Source organism: Callospermophilus lateralis, unplaced genomic scaffold (genome assembly GCF_048772815.1).
Source record: "Callospermophilus lateralis isolate mCalLat2 unplaced genomic scaffold, mCalLat2.hap1 Scaffold_146, whole genome shotgun sequence".
Classification (NCBI taxonomy): Eukaryota; Metazoa; Chordata; class Mammalia; order Rodentia; family Sciuridae; genus Callospermophilus; species Callospermophilus lateralis.
In genome coordinates this window covers 3069803-3088951 of record NW_027512598.1, presented here as the reverse complement: position 1 = coordinate 3088951, position 19149 = coordinate 3069803, and the positions used below count along the sequence as shown (strand labels likewise).

The 19149-nt window shown below is 43.6% G+C and overlaps 1 long non-coding RNA gene across 1 annotated transcript; it reads right to left on the bottom strand.

Annotated features, from left to right (window-relative positions):
* Positions 1–15002: 15002 nt before the first annotated feature.
* LOC143388545 (uncharacterized) lies at positions 15003–16505 on the bottom strand. The gene is made up of 2 exons (XR_013090021.1): positions 16426–16505; positions 15003–15037 (listed from the first exon to the last, which is right to left on the bottom strand). It is a non-coding gene; the product is annotated as an uncharacterized LOC143388545 (long non-coding RNA).
* Between the last annotated feature and the right edge of the window lie 2644 nt (positions 16506–19149).

Here is a 19149-nt window from a genome sequence, read left to right as displayed (position 1 = left end):
CAGCAAGACACAAAGTAGAGAAGTTTGCTTTAGTGTTTGTTTTGATAAAGAACTTGGGGCCATTTGTGTAGATCAGTCTTTGTAAGGACAGTATTCCTTGACTCTGTCAATACAAATCCATCTGGTGAACCTGAGGCTTAAAGGCCCAAGTACAAATGGTTATGGGGGATGGGGGGAAATGCTGCAGAAGGTCTGCAGGCTATAGGAAGTCTGTAGACTTCAGTAGCTGGGCCTGGAGGCTCTCCAGCTTCCCTCTGTACCCGGGTCCTCCCCTCAGATAGTCAAAGGGATACTGTGCCTTGTACTAAACTGCCACATATTCATGACATTCTAAAATTGGACTGTCACATATCAGAGAGAAAGAGAAATAGTTGGGCTGTGGCTCCCTGTGGAACTAATGTGGCTCTGACCCTCGGAGGCAGTGGGATGAGGTGGGTGAGGTTACGTTACCTTCCTGGACACAGCAAGGGCAGAAGGAGAGAGGTCTACGCCGTGGAGTCCCGCCACTGGGCTCAACTTCAAAAAGGACCAAACAAGGAAGAGGAGGAGGAGGAGGAAACGGAGAAAGACAAAAAAGGAAGAGGAAAAGAGGAGGAGGAATTTGGAAGTGGAAAGGGACAGGGTGAGGGTGAAATAAAAAACAAGCAGAGGACAAAAAGCATAAAAAGTGAGAAAGGAACAACAGGAGGAAAAGAAAAAATACAAGAAATGGAGAAGCAGAAACAGGGGAAACAAAGTCTACAAATGAATTAAGTCCTTTTTTCAGCACAGAAACTGAACAAGAGCAGGCTCAGGCATCAGAAGCAGTCACTGATATGGGTGTGACTTGAGGGAGGGATGGTGGGGTCCTCCTAAAGATGCAGATACTCCTTTCATGCAGCAGCAGCTCACAACCAAGTGGGCTGTGCCTTCCTCTTCTATAACTTACTGGTAGCATGTGAAATTTAGGTGGCCTTCATGGTCTTGGGTGTTGAGCTCCCTCCTCAAAAATGCCCAAAGCCCCTTGGTATGTCTGCCTACCTCTGTAAAACACTGTCTTGAATATGGGGGTAATATTGTTTCTAGGTAGGAAAGTGGCGCCAACCAAACCTAAGTGAAATATGCTAAGATGTGCTCAAAATTAAATTAACCTTAGATAAGTCTTAAGGGGCAATGAGGGGTCTGCTACCTTCTGGTGCTGTGTCTATAGAAAGGACCTGAGTCTATGGAGGCAGCACCCTAACTGTTGGTGGGCCTGCAGAGCTCTGGCACCTGCAGTGTTAAATTCTGAGCCAGGACAATTTTGGGAAAATGTGGACACACAGAAGTGTCTTCCATTGGTTTGTATCACTATCTCTTCCACATGCCAGGGAGAGCCAGCCACCCCACCTTTTCTTCTGGCCTTTCCATTTCTTGGAGGGGTTCAGTGTCACAGCTGGGGGATGCTGTTGCATTTAAGATCAAGAGGGGTGTGCTGACAGGACAGGCCAACAACTCACACTAATGATGTTGGTAAGAGTGGGGCAACTGAGAGGAGACAGTGTGCAGAGAGACATCTCCAGACCAGTTGTAGGGGAGACCTGATGGTCACTCAAGGAAGAGGGAGAGTAGCTGAGCAAGGGACCATCACAGAACCACAGCAGCACACACAGGGGACAGTGAAGTCCAAGGAAAGGCTTTGGTGGGGATCGAAGGGGAAGGGCTGCATGGGTGGCTTATAATGAGAAGGGAGTTTAGGTCAACAGGAGGGCCAAACAGACAAACCATTCTACTTTGCAATGAAATAAATGCAGGGATCACTTTTTTTTTTCTTCTCAGACCTTCGCCATTCTGCACAGTGCTTTCTACAGTCAATTTGATACCGGGTACAACTTTAATACGAAAGCCAGATACAGAAAGCGGGTGTGTGAAATGGTGATTACATTCAGTGTTCTCAATAGATCAGACCATGATGAGCTGATGCCTGGTCACATGGGAGGAGGATTTCATTCTTAAAAAACTCTGTTTGCCTTAGAGCAGACTTATATTCAAATTTCTTGGTTTCAAAGTGTAGAGTCTGTGTTGAGGTTCAGAATACCTGGATAAACCCCTTAAATAAAATGTCAATAAACCACTTCTGTTGCTTCCTAGAACCAACGTTATATGTGAAAAGGCTGTGTGTTGTGCAGTAGAATAGCATCCATATTGATTAGCAAGGGACAGTGACACAATATACAATCAATACACATCCAAAATCAAGTAGGAACAAGCATATGCATGTATGTGTGCATTTCTACTTTTTGGACATCACAAAATATAGCCTTTATCTCCTTTTATATAGATCACATTCCTCTTATACCCTTTCTGATACAGTATACAATTTGAGATAACAAGATATTGAAAACAGAAATTAGGAAACAAAATTAGAAAAAGGGGGCATCAGGTAAAGCATGTGTTTAAAAAAAGAAAAGGAAAGGGGGAAGGCACTGTGATAACAAAAGGCAAAAGGAAGGGTATGGAAGACTGGAAGGGCTGGTCCCTCTTATCCCTCAAGGAGGAGGTGAGTAAGACTGGTGCTTCAGGGCTGGTACTTTTTTCTTTAGTGTCCACAATTTCCACAATGAATTTGTACTGCTTTTATAATCAGAAAGGACACCCACTGGATATTATTTTAGGAAGAAATAGAAGGGAAAACCCAATTGAATGGGGAGTTCCACACCGCAAGAGAATCTGAAAGGACACTCAAATGAGGCACAGGGGCACCAACTGATAGAAGTTTCTTTGCCTTTTAGGGAGATGTGAGAAACAGATGATCTGGTTCATTGATTCTAAGAGCAAAGGCATCACCCCAAATAGAAGACCACCCCCACCCTGGCCCTGTGCTGGGGACGCAATCCAGAGTCAAGCATATGCTATGCAAGCACTCTACCTCTACCACTCTATCTGAGTTACATCACTAGCCCTTTTTATTTTGAGACAGGGTCTTGCTAATTTTACCAGACTGGCCTCAAACTTGTGATCCTCCTTCCTTAGTCTCCTGAATCATTAGGATTACAGTGTATGCCACTATGCCTGGTTTGTTTTTTCTATATTTCTATCTTCATCCTACTTCCTCATAAAGGTCTCTAAGATACTTTATCTCAACATGCTGTATCTTCTCCCCCCATCCTACGAGTTAACAGAATAAAATGTTTTGGTAGCTAGAAAAATTAAGCAAACAAACCAGTTCTCAAGATATGGAGCATGGCTGCTCATCTGAAATGAAGACAAACCCCACTTTACATTTTTAGTACTCAAAATCCAAAAGGCCCTAACCCTGAGGCTGAGAGGTAGAAAAATGTTTAGTGCCTTTCTTTTAGGAAGTAAGGATGTGATAATGAAGTCTGGTGGGGCCAAGAGCAAGGCCTAACTTTACTCACAGCCCAGAAAGCCTAGAGATAACTGCTGTGATAGGAGCTGACCTAAGGCTTTGTACTCCCGGTTCAGTCATTTGATTCTGCCTGGTTTTATTTAGCCCACTGGCTTCTACACTGGTTCTAATATCAGAAATAACTAGAAATACCTTAAAAACATCATGGGCTTATTTTAAGACAAGGTGAGAGACTAATTACTTCATAAAATATGTTTGCTGAGTACCTCTAATTAACCAGGCACTATGAGGCCATCCATTAACTCTATTTTCTTTCTTTTTTGGGGGGGGTGGGGGCAGGGCGGTACAAGGGATTGTACTCAGGGGCACTCAACCACGGACCCACACCCCCCAGCCTTATTTTGTATTTTATTTAGAGACAGGGTCTCACTGAGTTGTTTAGAGTCTCACTAAGTTGCTGAGGCTGGCTTTGAACTTGCGATCCTCCTATTTCAGTCTTCTAAACTGATGGGACTCGAGCCACTGTGCCCAGCTAACCCCATTTTCTTTAAGAGCCAAAGCCGGGCACAGTGACACACACTTGAAATCCCAGTGCCTTGGTAGGTTAAGGGAGGAGGAACATGAGTTCAAAGCCAGCCTCAACAACTTAGTGAGGCCTTAAGCAACTCAGGGAGATCCTGACTCTAAATAAAAATATAAAAATGGGCTAGGGATGTGTCTCAGTGGTTAAGTGCCCCTCTGTTCAATGCCCAAATCAGGAACAAATTTCTGTTGTAAGATGAGGGTAGTTGCAGCAGGAAGGCAAGTTGGGTGGCCAGTCTCAAGCAGGACAAAGAGGAAGTGGATGATCAGGGAGCTGGCCTGCAGCTGAGAACTAGCCCTGGAATCTGCCTCATCTTAGAATCCATCTCTGCCATCATCTAGGCCCCTAGATCCTCCCTGTGAGAGAAAGGAGCCATCACCACATGCTTAAAGCTGGAAAGGTCTCTTTAGCCAGTACTTGGCAGACCCTGGGAGGGTTTATTAATGGGGCATCTAGACCTGAGAAGTCCCAGCCTGGAGTGTTGCATTTCCTCAGAACTCACTGGCTAGGTACTGGAGTCTCTGTTCACAGAGACATTATAAGGAAAATAGGCTTTTTATGAGCTGAGTCACCATTTATAACTATACTTCTATGGGAATAAAGAATTCTAAATAATAAGATTATAAACATTATAGAATATCATCCTTTTATAAGTTGGAAGTTGGCTCATAACATCTTCCTTTTTGATACACTAGAATTTGAGCTAGATTACTCCCTTTTCAGCTATACTTTAGGTAGCTCAGTGGTAGAGAATTTCTACCACTGAGCTACCTAAAACCTCATCTTTTTGGTTTTGACTTCCTTAAGGTCTCTGAACAACTTCCTCCAAGGTGTCAGGGACAGGCAATAGGCATGCTTATTTCTTAATTGCATTTTGAGGTTCTATTTTCCTACCACATGATCTCTACTCAGACTGTGTATCCCTCATCTTGCCTGAGGGGACTTGCATTTCTTCTTTGTTTAGCAGAAAGGCACCATGTTTACTGCTAAGGAATCCAATGCCTTTTAATCCAATTCAGTGATGCTACAGAGGTTTTTGTCCACCTTTTCCTCAGAGACCCCAGGGGTTTTCTCCAGTCATTACCATGCTCAGTCACCCAGATTAAACCTGCAGAGAACAACATGTCCAGAGTTGTAAGAATTTCTCTTCCTTTTTCCTTGTGGTGCTAAGTATAGAAACCAGGGCCTTGAACATGCTGGGCAAGCATTTTGCCAGAATCACACACTCAACTCAGGAGAATTTCTTTGTGATTCTCATGTAAGAAAAAAGAAATGGGGCTATAATTGATTTTTTTTTTCAGTATTAGGGATTGAACTGAGGGATGCTCTATCACTGAGCTACATCCTTAGCCCTCCATATTTTTTATTTAGAGACAGAGTCTTACTAAGTTACCCAGGCTGCCCTTGAATTTGTGATCTTCCTGCTTTAGCCTCCCAAGGAGGTGGGATTATAGCATGTGTCACTGTGGCTGCCTCTATTTTGTCTTGTTCAAGTTTCATAATCTGGGTTTTTTTTTAATCTTATTTGTTTTGGGTGGGGTTCTTTTTTTTGTCTTTTTTGGAACTGGGGGTCGAACCCAGGGCTTTGCGAATGCAAGGCAGACGCCTTGCCACTGAGCTATACCCCAGCTCTCAAGTTACATAATTGGCAAAAGCTTTCTTGACTAAGACTATATTCAACTATTCTCACTCTCCAACTCAAAAAACCCATTTGCCCAGCCAATGGCATGCCCTAGCATGCAGGAGCCTTTGTGGGCAATAACAAACACTGAGGCCTTATCAGGGCTGTGAAATGGTGAGAAGGATAGCAGGTCTAGCCTACATACATATGACAGGGCTGGGGAGATGCTTGTGCTACAAAAAACTCAGTGCAGAATGAATTTCTAGACTCTGAATGTGTGGGATGGGGTGGGGTGGGTGGAGAGAAAGTAAAAAACAAAAAGGTTCATTTAAGAACTGAGATCCAATACATACAGACACATGAATGTTGGAAAATGTTGATAATTTCAAAGTTCCTAAGCAAAACTAGCCAGGCTAATGCTCAGCATGAGCAGAGATGCAAAAATCTACTAACATCAAATTAAGAGAAGCAAATAGAAGACAGTCACTCAGAAGGTGGGACGGGGCAAGGCCTGGGGTAGGCCTCCCTCTGCCTCCCACCCAAACTTCCTGGCAAGAATGAAAGATCACTTTCCAGGAATTCATGTTATATTTCTAAACCTTCCATTTCCCTATGAGACATAAATCAAGAGGTAAGGTCCTGTAAAATCAGGTGTGGGTCTTTTTAATCTAAAAATTTCAGAAGAAATATAGTTTTTCTTTATATTTTTTTTCAGAAAAAAATATAGTTTTTCTTTTATTTATCTGATATAGTGCAACAAAGCATGGTAGATTGGGCTGCACCTGTTCTGTGTTCTCCCAGAAGAGGAGGGAAAGACAATGGCCACTGCAAACCCTTCTTTTCTGGACCAAGGGTCATTATGTCTTTGTAAAATGGTTTATTTTCTTTTCAAATCACAAGATCCAGCTATTTGAGAAAGTGAAATCTTTATTCTCTATACTCCGTGGCTTAAAAGGAGACTACTTTTGGGTGTTGGGGATTGAATTTAGGGTCTTCCATATGCTGCCATTGAGCTATGAACCCACCTCAAAATGAGCCTTTAAATAGTTAGCTGAAAGCCACTAAAGACCCCACTGAGACACTATGGTGGGACAGACAGAATACTAGGGGTCTGAACTCCTCTGAGCAGGATATGAAATTCCTAATAATCTGAGTGTTACTTAGAGCTCTGTGTCACCCACATGAGAAACAAGATTGCTGCTATGACCCAGAAATGAGGTTGATGTAAGGCCTTTTGGGGAGAAAGGGTAGAACAGCAATCTGATTCTAACTACACTTCAAGCTCCAGATTCTAAAAGGTCCTCTCCCCTGCCCACCCAGTACTAGGGATTGAACCCAGGGGTGCTCTATCAATAGCAGCATCCCTAGCCCTTTTTATTTTTAATTTTGAGACAGGGTCTTGCTAAGTTGCCAAGGCTGGCTTCTGACTTGCAATCCTCTTACCTTGGCTTACTGAGTTGCTGGGATTTACAGATGTTCTCCACTATGCCCAGTTCAAAGGGTATCTTTTCCCCACTTGATTAATGAATATTATCAACTTCCCTGAGAAGTAAACATCAGCAGAAACTGAACAGGGATCTAACTGTGGTATGTAAGCTTCCTCCTGGGGCTTGATGAGGACAGGGCCTGGTGACCTTTACCCTGTGCCTGGTGTGCAGAGTGACTCCCTTCACAAAGGAATGTTTCTTCCATACGTCATTAATAGGCAGTAGCAGCAGCCTATATGGTGAGCAGAGCTCACAGGAAGAGTCTGAACATTACATACAAGTGAGAGTGCACTGACAAAAGGGGAAGTGATGATAACCAAGTAGCAGGGGTCATAAGGTGTCTGATGGTAGGGTACTTTATAATTTGGAAGAACACTAAGTTTTTTTTCTTTCATATATTTCATTTCCCCCTGGAATTTGTTGGCATTCTAGATCCAAAGAGCTAAGAGCTGTTGTAAAAATGGCCTACTGCATTTTCTCAGTTGAACAGTGGGGATGAGAAAACAGAAGAGACATATATGAGACTCACTGTGAGGCAACAGCAGGGCTTCAACTGGGAAGGCCAGGCAAGCATGAGCTCAAAGAAGTGGGCTTTGAGAGCTCCTTCTACAAGGTTCTAAATGTAATAATGTCTTCTTGCACATTAAGATTTATTTAGAATTGACATTACCATTGCCCAGGAAGTGTTAGGAGGAGTGGGAAGGGGACTGGGGACATTAGACAGGGAATGGGATAAATGGGATCTGTTAAGTAGGGTGTAAGCATCAGCCCTTTTTCAGCATCAATGGCCATGAGTGTGGAGATCCCTCAGTACTCCAAAAGCTCCAGGAGCCTGTAGAGGGGTGGGATCCATGGGATCAAGGGATGAGGGACACAGAGAACAGAGACCACAGTCCCACCTATCCAAGGAGCCAAGGGCTCCAGCTGCTGGTGGGTGGAGGTACTCTAAGGATATGGCACTGTCCTATAATAGGAATCAGAATTACAGCCTTGGTCCTCCCCACCCCACCCCTTGGCAGTGCTGGAAATGGAACTCAGGACCTTATACATGCCAGAAAAATGCTCTATCAGTGAGCCATACCTCCAGTCTTGGCTTTGGTTTTAAAATGAATGAGCCAAGAAATGATTCTCTTAAAAGGATGGCGTTGGAATAAAAAATGAGAATTATCTTCACCAGCTCTTTTTTTTTTTTTCAGGACAAGCTAGAAGCACTGAATCTCTACGGAAAGAGCAAGAGACTGGATTGCTTGATTGAAGACAGGGAACATAAGAAAAAGAAAGTGTGCAAGCTTTAGAATGAAAAAAATAAAATCGCTACTATTTGCTGAAAAAAAAAAAAAGAAGACATGGAACACTAAGCAGGTGCAGAAACCCTGAACCCCTGCTTGACATTCCTGCCACAAGGCAGCTTTCAAGGAAAAAAGATGCCCAAAGTTTAGAAACAAGACTCATAGATTGGTTATTTCTCTAAGCCAAAAAAAAAAAAAAAAGATAAGTCTCGTACAGAAAAACAGCAAATATACTGAATTCCTTTCAGCTAGTGGATCTCTGGTTTTAGAAGCCACATGAATCAGCTGCAAGGTCTGCTAAAACACAAGATACCATAGCCTCATCTGCAGAGTTTCAGATTCAGAAAGTGTATGATGGAGCCTGAGAAAAAGCCCCCAGGTGATGCTTCTGCTGGTCTAGAGACTACACTTTGAGAACTACTGCCTGAGGCTTCTCCTGCCTTTATCTAAAAAAGTATAAAGTAAGACACAGGATGTGACAAAGAGGAGGGCCATCATTATGGACATCTCTACTTATAAACTCAAGTCTGATGAACTTGGGTCAAAATCACAACAGTGGAGCCTTTTGCATGCACTGGGATCTTTTGGGGGATACATGAGCCTACCCTAATGAAAATGATTGAGGCTGAGTTCTTCATGTTTGTGTCATCTATTTTTTTCTTCTTTTTCTTTTTTCAGTGCTGGGGATGGAATCCAGGGCCTTGAACATGCTAGGCAAGTGCACTAACACTGAGCTATATATATCCCCAGCTCCATGTCTGCCTCTAAAGTGTGATTGGCAGTGAGCTTCATAGTAGATATGATACCTACAAGTTATGAAAGATAAGATTCAGGACAAAATTTGTGTTGGATTTGAGTGTGTGTGTACCTGCTATCAAACAACCAAACAAGGGGACTAGCAAAGGGACTGCAAGGTTATTGAGGTGGGGTAGATAAAGTCTTACTATGAGACATTAGAAAAATTCTGGGCAGCAAAAGCTATCTTAAATCTTCCTCTGGAGTATATATGGGCAGCAGAGAGGATCTGACATGCTGCTCCTTTTTTTTTTTTTTTTTAGTGGTATTGGGGATGAAACCCAGGGTCTTGCACATGTAGGCAAGTGCTCTACCACTGAGCCTGGAAAAGGGTTTGTGCTTTTGCCATTTGGTTATCAGGTTGGTTTCTTCTCGATATTTGTGAGGAAGGACTGGGAGAAATGAAGGGGAAGGGTGTCAGAGGGATTAGTACCAGCAACAGTTGCTGCTATATATACCACCCAGATGCAAGTCGATGAGGTCACTGTAATAAGACTCTCCCCAATAGTCTACAACAAGGAATTGGTGAAGAGAGAGTTATTTGACCAGATGACCTTGTTGTCCCCCACACCCAAAGCCATCAATGACATGAAGGATACGAAACATGCAGATATATATAGCAAGAGGGCAAAAAGGAACAGATAGAAAGCATACATGTCTATATGTACATTATATGCACACATGCAGGCCATCTCTGTGTACCTCATGGTGTGAAAGAGGATTAACTAAAATCAGTGGGGGCAGAGCCAACAATAACTAGCAGTGTGATCCCTTTTCATATGTTGGCTCAGTAAGGACAAAAGGCTTTGGCTTTGTTGGGAAATCTGACCCTACAGGAACTCAGTCTTATAAAAGAAGATTTAAGAAGTTCAAGAGTGGATCAGGGGCTATTACTTCCTACTTATTTCTGAACATTAAAAACCCCAGGCTGAGGCCCCAAGATTTGAACACCCTAAACAAGCCCTGGAAGAGCCCCAACCCTTGGGTTTAAACACAGTTGGCAGCACTTCCAAGAACTCCTGTGTATGGCCCCATTAGTGACTGTAGCACACTCCTTGCAAAATCACGCTGCTGGAGGAGCTTAAGATGGAGGTTCTGTCTCTTCTGAGGTTTAGTCTTATAACTTTAGTCAGTCTTCTGGAAATGAGCTGAGTCTTATGTAGATTTCTGAATCTGCAACTATTTGCCCTGAGGCTCTTGGAGGTCTGCTGGCCACCAGCACTCTTAGCCAGCACTTTCAGCTCCTGTGGTAGCCCAGCAAGGCCTGAGATGTAAAGTCTGGAGCTGAGCACTGGGTTTGAGCAGGTGATCCTCATCTCTCCAGAACTGTAAGGAGGTACAGAGCACAACAAAACTCAGTTGCTATTGTGTCACCCTTTCTCTAAACCTCACATTCTAAAAGCTGTTCTTGGCAGCCTTTTTTTCCACATGGGGTTTCCTCTTCAAGAATGGACATACATCTGAAAACTGAATGCAATCCTGCAAAGTCTTCCCAGCTCAGGCTCAAGGTTGATCCAGTGGTTTTAAGTTTGAATCAGTGTTCCAGAAACAAAAAAGTGACCTGGATGTCCCAGGACCAGAAATCACATAAAAGTCTTGGTCTTGTCCTAGGCTTGAAAGCTCTGAAACTAATTCTTGAGCTCTGAATATATAGAAGCCTTTGACAAATAGAGATTAACTGGGTAGCAAGTCTGTATCAGATCTCTTCTCTGGAAGGGCAGGTTGGCTAACAAAGTCTGATCCCTTCAGACACAATGGAAGCTTGAGACCATCAAGTGAGACAGAATGGCAGATTTGGCTGGCTTGGTAGTATAGCCCTTAGGGATGGGGCTGACCAGCATGTTGGAAAATTCCAGATTTTGGACTCAGCTGAGGATATTTTTTCAAGGTTCAACTAGGTGCAGTGAGACTAACAAGGATGCAATGCACAAGCAGGAAAGAGTGGCCAATGTGCACACTTAGCCTCAAAGATGGTATCTGCCGAGTAGGAATATGTCCACTGGGAAGTGACATTAGACCAGCCTTGGAGGGGATATATTGAAATAAGAAAAAGACAACATATTTGGAGATGTTATGGTAGGAACACTATATCTTGAGAGTTAACTAATGTAGTGGCACCTCTTTCTCTACAGAAAAGTGTAACTGGGCTTCTCCAGAAATCTTCACCATGGCTGATTTTGGGACTTTCAGCAAAAGAATATCTGCATAAGAGTTCAATGTAGATACACTTCCTACTTTTGTATTGCCCTGTTTTACTTGGCCACCGGCTGGGAAGATACCAGCACTCCAGTTGATGGACACCCCCTTACTAGTTTTTCACAAATATATCCAGTATAGTAGTTTGTAGAAATGTGCAATCAAATCCTCTGGCCTTGAGCTGCGCTCCACAGAGATGTCTACATTTTTAAGAAAAGTTACCAACTGGGCTCCATGGTAACAGCTAGCAGGGGGAGGAAAGAAAGGGGACAAAAAGCTCTTTCCTTCTCAGATGTTGTCCTTGAAGGGTTAACTTGCCCAAAATAGTGAAAGAAAAAGCTGCTTTTATGTGAATTTCTGCAGACTGTGAACTTCTGAGCCCCTCCCCTTACATGCTGGGCATAAACTCTGAAACTACCTGAATTCGGGGTTCAGGGGATTGATTGATTGCCCTCTGAACCTGTCTACAGCCAAATAAAACTGTTTCCTGTTATCTTCGGTGCCTTGCCTCGTCTGTTCCTACAACACTAAATGCATCATGGGGAAATATCTCAACAGAGTTACTGAGGTGCATCTTTAGAGAAAGCACAGACTTCATTTTGGTTAAAGATATTTTGGCAAAATCTCATCTACAGGAAGAAGTTGGATTAGAACAATGATTTTCAAACTTCTGTGGAACCCTAGGGTTCTTCACAATGTTCTAGGGATCTTCCAAGAACCTCAAATGCTTTTACCTCTTTAAAAAATGTTGAAAATGCATACCATACTCAATGCTTAATATGCCAACTTTTAACCCATTGAACGAATTAATTTGTGCAGGCAGGTGAACTTGCTTTTGTGGGGCCCTCAGGACCAAGTTTCTTCTGCTTCCTGTGTGCAAGTATCTGCATTCATTGTAAATGTGTTGGTAAAAAAGAAATTATGTAATTCATTTAAATCCTGGCCTGCAAGTATAGTGATGCCAGCCTCTCAGAGCATGCACTTATGAGCATGTCACTAAGGGTGGATGACACATTATGTCATGATATCATAGTGAATCTGGGTTTCTTGCTTACTCTAGGAGCATCTTTGATTGGTTCTTTATCAGGAATATGAGTTGTTAGATTTGTTAGTGATTCAACTTGGAAAAATGCTACTGTTCTGTTTTAAAAATTCCAGTAACTACATCTTTAAATTGAAAATACCCTGAGAGTTCCAGGTAAGTCATTAAAAACACACTGTTGCTATTTACAGCAACTACTGGTGTATATCAGTCTGTTCTCACCTTTGTTCCCACAAATGAACTGGATGCTGGTGCAGCTCTTGACCATATCCTGTGTTGTCAAGTTTTTGTATATGTTTTAACTTTTTAGGGCAATTATTTTTTATTTTACCTTGAATTTATAATGTTGTAAAAGGGCTCTTCTGCTAAAAGCAAGTTTGAAAAGCACTAACTTATATGATATTCAGTTGTACATGGTCATGAAAATGTAATTTATCTAAACAATTGAAAAGAATAATTTTGGTAAAATCCTCTGCCAATTTGGTGTGTGTGTGTGTGTGTGTGTGTGTGTGAGTGTGTGTGTGTGTGTGTGTGTGTGTGTGTGTGTATGTGTATTGGGATGGAATGCAGGGTTCTGCATTTTCTAGGTAAACTCTACCATTGGGTCACATCCCAGTCCTCCTCTGTCCATTTTTAATGGTGTTATTTTCTGGCCCTTATTCAGCAGCTGGAATAACATGATTGTTACAGAAGTGCTGAAGTATTGCTGTAGACTCCAACTGCATGCAGCTGACAAGGATCTGAGTTCTTTACAGAAACCATCAACCCAGATGGCAAACCTCTTCCCTGAAACTCAGAATCTTGTAAGGAGGGGTATAGTCCCCCTTTTCCTGGGGAACTCTTACCCTAAATGTATGTGCATACACCTGTGGAGTTATTCTCGCGATGTGTTGTGAGATCTACTTATTACTTTCCATCTTGGTAGAAGTGATCTATGAAATAAAAAGCAATGATGGGTTCAGGGTCCCTCTTGGTATCTTCTGCAAGAGGTAAGCAAGGAGGGTAGGGCCTGTGGGTCTATTTTAGTTGGCACAGGACACCTCTGGAGGGCTAACTCCCTCTGGGGAAAGTTTGACTAGGAAGCCAAGAGTGTGCAGGGCAGGGAAAGGAGTCCCCGCAGACTGGTGGGGGACATCATGGTTTATTGGGAAGGATGAGGACCCTTCTAAGTGAACCTGGATCTCCACTTCTTGGCACTGGAGCCAGTGCTTGCCAGGTGGTAGCATCCCAGTCTTCTAGTTTTCTGGATACTAAGTGATTCAAGTTTTTGCATTTCCTTTGGTGACCCAGACTTCAAGGGTTAAGTCCAGCATTAGGTGAGGCACAAAAACCAAGAATATCCACATTCTCATCTTTCTCTACCAGCCCTTTTCACCTGAAGGTCATCACTGACCTATTGATAAACTTCAATTTCTGGGCCTTAAAGGGCCTGACAAGAGGACCTGCTTCTATGCTTCATCCCCACTCCCCAACACATGAACTTCAATCTTAAAAAATCCATCTTGATACCAGGCACATACCATAAGGCCAGCTCATTGGTCACATGGCTGCCCCTTACCAGTTCTTCTTCAGTTCCACACACAGTTTACCTGCCAGGAGATGTACCACCCTGTTCCCCTCTGCCACTCTAGAATAAGGAGGTGGTAAGAAGCCACTGCCTTTCTTTATCTCAGCCTCACAATCTGCATGCTGAGCCTGGAGGCCTTCGTTTTCTTTTGTAAAGAGATGGAGGTTCCTCATCCAGGGACTGGATGAGATTCTGGATGCCTGAGAAAGCAGAGATTGGTCACTTCATGCCTGAGGCTGGGGCTGGCCCAGTGGATGCAAGGTCTTGAACTAGCAGTTTCCTAGGCTTTGGTCCAGAGATGACTTTGGTACTCCCTTGCCTTCTCTGTGCCTAAATGCATAGAATAGACTCCCGGGAGCAGTAGACAGGACTGCATTACATTCTTCAGCATTTCCTTTTAGAGTGGTAGTCATAAACCACAGGCTCTCACAGCTGCTCCTGGTGTCTACCCTGTGCTAGCACATCATGTCCCCACCCCCTGTCTCTCCTTAGTGAACATCAAGCCTGGGCTGAGCCTGGGAAACACAAGAGTATCAAGAGTACCTGTAAGCTCCACCCTCAGGAGATGATAAGGGCTCTAAAGCTTGGGCAGAAGGGGCCCAGAACACTAAGGATAGGAGGAGCATGTAGGGGAACAGCTGGGGTTCTGCTCAGTGCAGTTCTGTGATGGTTCCTTGTGATACAATCTCCCTCATTCATAGGCATTTTTTTCCAACAGGGAAAATGATGGAGTGCGAAAGGAGGAGAAGGAAGAGGAACAAACCCAGAGTTTGCCATCAACAGATGATGGGGGCCTAAGATTTTGTTCTGTTTGGAAATGGCAAGCTGTAAGATGGGCTATAGAGCAGGACTGGGCCTCAGGGCTGTCCCACTGCATTTTTCTTTTGCTTAATGGAAAGCCCCAGATGTGATGCAGGGACCCAGAAAACCCCACTGAAGAAGGACTGAATTTCACGTGATGCAAAACTGGCTTCCCCAGTGGGGAATTTGGGGTCTCCTTCAGAATAAACTTCCTCACAAGGACCCAGACTGTACCTGCTTCACCTCGGAGTGCCTTCTCCACTGCAAACCCTCTCTCTTCCAGCTGCCTCTGCTTTTCTTCCACCTGCTCCAGCTGCCGTTGGATGATCTGTCAAAAGACAGCCATATGAGCACTCAGCTTTCTAGTTTTCAGGAGGAAAACTAAACTTGGCAAACTCAAGGAGGGAGAAAGAGAAGTTATGTCGAGACGGTGGAAAGAGCTCTAGTTCATGGGCTGCATTCCACTTGGATCTGAATCCCCCAGGGCCTTGTTACTTAGCAGACTCTGGGCCCACTGTTCTAAGTCCATGGAATATGGAAGCAGCTGAAGCAGATGTCAGCCCTCTCTAGGGCAGTTAAAGGGCTGGAGGAAAAGAAATTCCTGCAGGAAGCCTTTAATACTATTACCTCACAATTTCTTTCTTTTTTGGGCAGGATACTGGGCACTGAACTCAAGGGCACTTGACCACTGAGCCACATTGCAGCTCTATTTTGTATTTTATTTAGAGACAGGTTCTCACTGAGTTGCTTAGTGCCTTGCTTTTGCTGAGGCTGGATTTGAACACATGATCCTCCTATCTCAGCCTCCTGAGCTGCTAGGATTACAAATATGGGCCACCGCATCTGGCACCTCAGAATTTCTTTCTTTTCTTGACACTGGTGATTGAAACCAGGGATGTTTTACCATTGAGTTATACTCCAGTCCTTTTAATTTTTTAAGTTGGTGAGGTTGGCCTTGAACTCATGATCCTCCTGCCTCAGTCTCCCAAGTTCTTGGGACTACAGGTGATGCTACTTGCCTGGCTACCTCAGATCTTTCTGATAACAAGACTGCTAAACTGGATTAAAAATCTTGTCTCTACAAGTTTAAAAAAAAAAAAGTAAAGAATGGTCTAGGATATGAGGCCTTAAGACAGAGGCTGATACCTACAGGATAACTCTAACCTCTCCCACAAAGTCCAAAGTCCATGGTAGGTCACAAACTGATTTTTTCCCCCTTTGTACTAGGTATTGGATTCAGGGGTGCTTTACCACTGAGCTATATCCCTAGCCCTTTTAATTTTTAATTTTGAGACAGGGTCTCTCTAAGTTGCCCAGGCTGGCCTCGAACTTGCAATTCTCTTGCTTCAACCTCCTGAGTTGCTGGAATTACAGGTGTATGACATGTACCCTCCCACAAACTGACTTCTGAAACTATTGCTCACAAGTAAAAGAACTAATTGACTCTAAAATGACTATTCTAGACCACAGAATTTAGGAAACTCAAATGTGGTTCTTCCCTTTTTACTGATAACTTTGCAAGGATGGGGCCACTACATCTGCACTGAGCTGTACTTTGCGGCTGTCATCTCAGATGACAGGGACAACTCATCTGCTTCTACTCTGCCTTCTTCACCCTCCTTCCTTGTGGATAGGGGTCAACTGGGTGTACACAAAGGTGTGGTCACATGGCTTTCCACCTGTGTATTTTGACTGTCTCACTGTCTGTGGTTGTACCTGCGCTCGGTGGAGCCGCTTGAGCTCCTCTTGCTTGGCCTGTCTCCGAGCTGCCTTCTGCACACGCCGGGTCAGCTTGGCATTCAGCTCTTCTTCTGTGTAGGTTCTTGGCTAGTGGGAATGAAAAAGATCTTCTCAGTCAGGTCCGAGATCCATTTGTGCAGCAGCCTGGCAGGGGCATGGAGTAGACTGACTCCTAAGTGGGAGCTGGTGGCTGGCATACACCAGTGTGAAGCTCCCCCACTGAAGAGACTTCCCTGGCACCTTTCCCTATTGGAGCTCCAAATGCCACAGGACACACCTAGATACCCCCAAAGTGAGACATTTCCCCTCTGTGACCAGGAAAGGAGGCTATGTGGGTAATGAGTATTGGGAGCCTCCTTTATCATTGAGATCACTTTGTTTGTTTCCTATTTAAGGAATTCTGTGCTTTTTAAAGACCTTGAGGGGGTAAAAAATGTAAGTAAAATGTTTCCCAAGCCTCATGCTTCTGAATATATGGGGAAGGAAAAAAAAAGGATAAACCAGAATCCTTTTATTTTCTTGCTTGGAATCAAAAGCCACTTTCTTCAGATGAGTGGTATTCATGAGGTTCCTTTAAGAACATCTGAACTAGAAAAAACAGGAATGCTTCTATTTTAAATTTGGGGAAACCCCAAACCAATATAGGCTGAAGAAGGAACTGTGGAGGTGACCCTTGATGGCCTCTGGGGATTGCATAGGCAACAGTTGCCACAAAAAGGAAGGGAGGAAGTGGCCTGGCCAGGTGGTTGTGGCTAGTGCCATCAAGAATGGAGGAGGTGACTGGGCAAATTTAATGCAGGTTGAAGGCTATGGGGAGAATCCCACGCTTTGCATAGATACTGGGCAACCCCTGAGAGGTACATGTTGGGGATTTGCCTTCTTTCACAAGGCCATCTTTATTGTTTCTTAAAAAAACAAAACAAAAGAAACAAACAAACAAACAAAAAAAAAACCCAAACCAAAACAAAAAAGAAACCAAACTAGGAGATTTTACAGATTTTAAAGAAGGCTTCCAAATTCAACTCAAAGTCCAGGCTCTTTGTCTTTCCTCTAAGAGTTTTAAAGACAGTGGAGTGTCAAGTGAAGAGGCAACAGGCAGTCCTTAAGGACAGCTGTGGCATTCTAGTGCCCTGGGAAGCTCAGGTCTCAGTCCACAGAGCTGAGACGAACAACCCCTCTTATTGTGGTGCCCAGACCCACAGGGGCAGCTCTGCCTCCCTCCCAGGCACCTGGAGCATTACCACATGCACTCCAGCCAGTGAAGAGCGGGTGTGTCTCATCCTCCTTCTTCCTCATGACATAGCTAAAGGAGGTCTGGTGGCTACAGCTACATGCATGTATGAACACAGTTAGTGAGGATGTGGCCACAGGTCCTGGGCTCAGGTTGCTCTGGGTGGTTAATCACAGACAGGCATGCAATGACGACCAGCCATCAGGAATGAGATACTACCTTTGATGAATAGGATCTCCTGAATGCCAAGGCGTGTGGTACATAAATCGACTTTTAAGGGGATGGCAACGGAAAACAAAACAGAACAGTAATGACAATGATGATTTAAAAAATTAAAATGACACACAGAAATGGAGTAAAATTAGAAGTTTAAAACAAACATACAGGACTTAAACATGATTATTTTCCACAATGTCACACAGGACTGTGCAAGGAGAAATCTGCATGTACAAACTGCATGTACAGCTGCATCTTAGTGAACACTGGTTTTGAGTAAGACTGGGGTTTACTTTTCTCCTGAGTAGAAACAGCCTCTTTATCATTCCCCCAATCTTCTCTTTTCTCAGTATCCCTTTCTCCTTTAGTAACCCATTCCTTTACTTGTGGAAATTTAGAACACTTCCTGCTGCTAATGTATGGGGGTGGATGAAGGAGATTCCTGATGTCAGACACAGATAAGAGGGAAACGAGGTACTGAACCTCATACCCTCTCCCAAAAAGCTCTCTCCTGGCATGTTCCTAAACCATGGGACACAGGGATACAGGCTACTTCTTGATTATACCTGGTGAAGGGAACTGATATAGCATAAATCACTGCTATTTGCCCAAAGTATTTCAGATAGCAATGTTAACTGACTTCTTTTTACTCCATTAAACATTGAGTGGAGCTGCTCAAGTACTGGGGTCAGTTACATTTGCTCCTCTGGTCTTCTTATCAGTTGTATTAAGTAGTTAAAAGGCCATCAGGGAGCCAGGGAGGGAGGTGGCTTGAGTCTGGTAGCCTATAGGATAAGGAGATTCTGAGAGCAACATGAAGGCCTGCAGTACCCTGCTGCCTATGCTGCTTCTGACTGTCATGACCGTGACATAGTGGGGACTCACATTTCACATGCATATTATCCTGGAAAAGAATGAATCTGCCTCTCAGAATAGGCACCTTACCTCAAACTCACTTCTTTCACAAAGCAGACTGAAAGGAAGATTTTCATTATTAGAAACAGGCTAGTTTTAAAAAAGGAAAGGACAAATGATGTCCTTGAATAGCATGGGAAGAACTCATAGTAGGATTATAGGTTAGGTAACTATACCTTAAGGAACAGCATGGACACTGTACCTGGCTGCTGTAAATATTATGGGGACAGGGCAGCACCCTCCTTCTCTATAATTTACCCATTTTTGGGACTGGTACCAATTCAGAATGAAATCATAACACAATTTTCATGTGCTCAAGAGATGAGGCCAGCCACAGG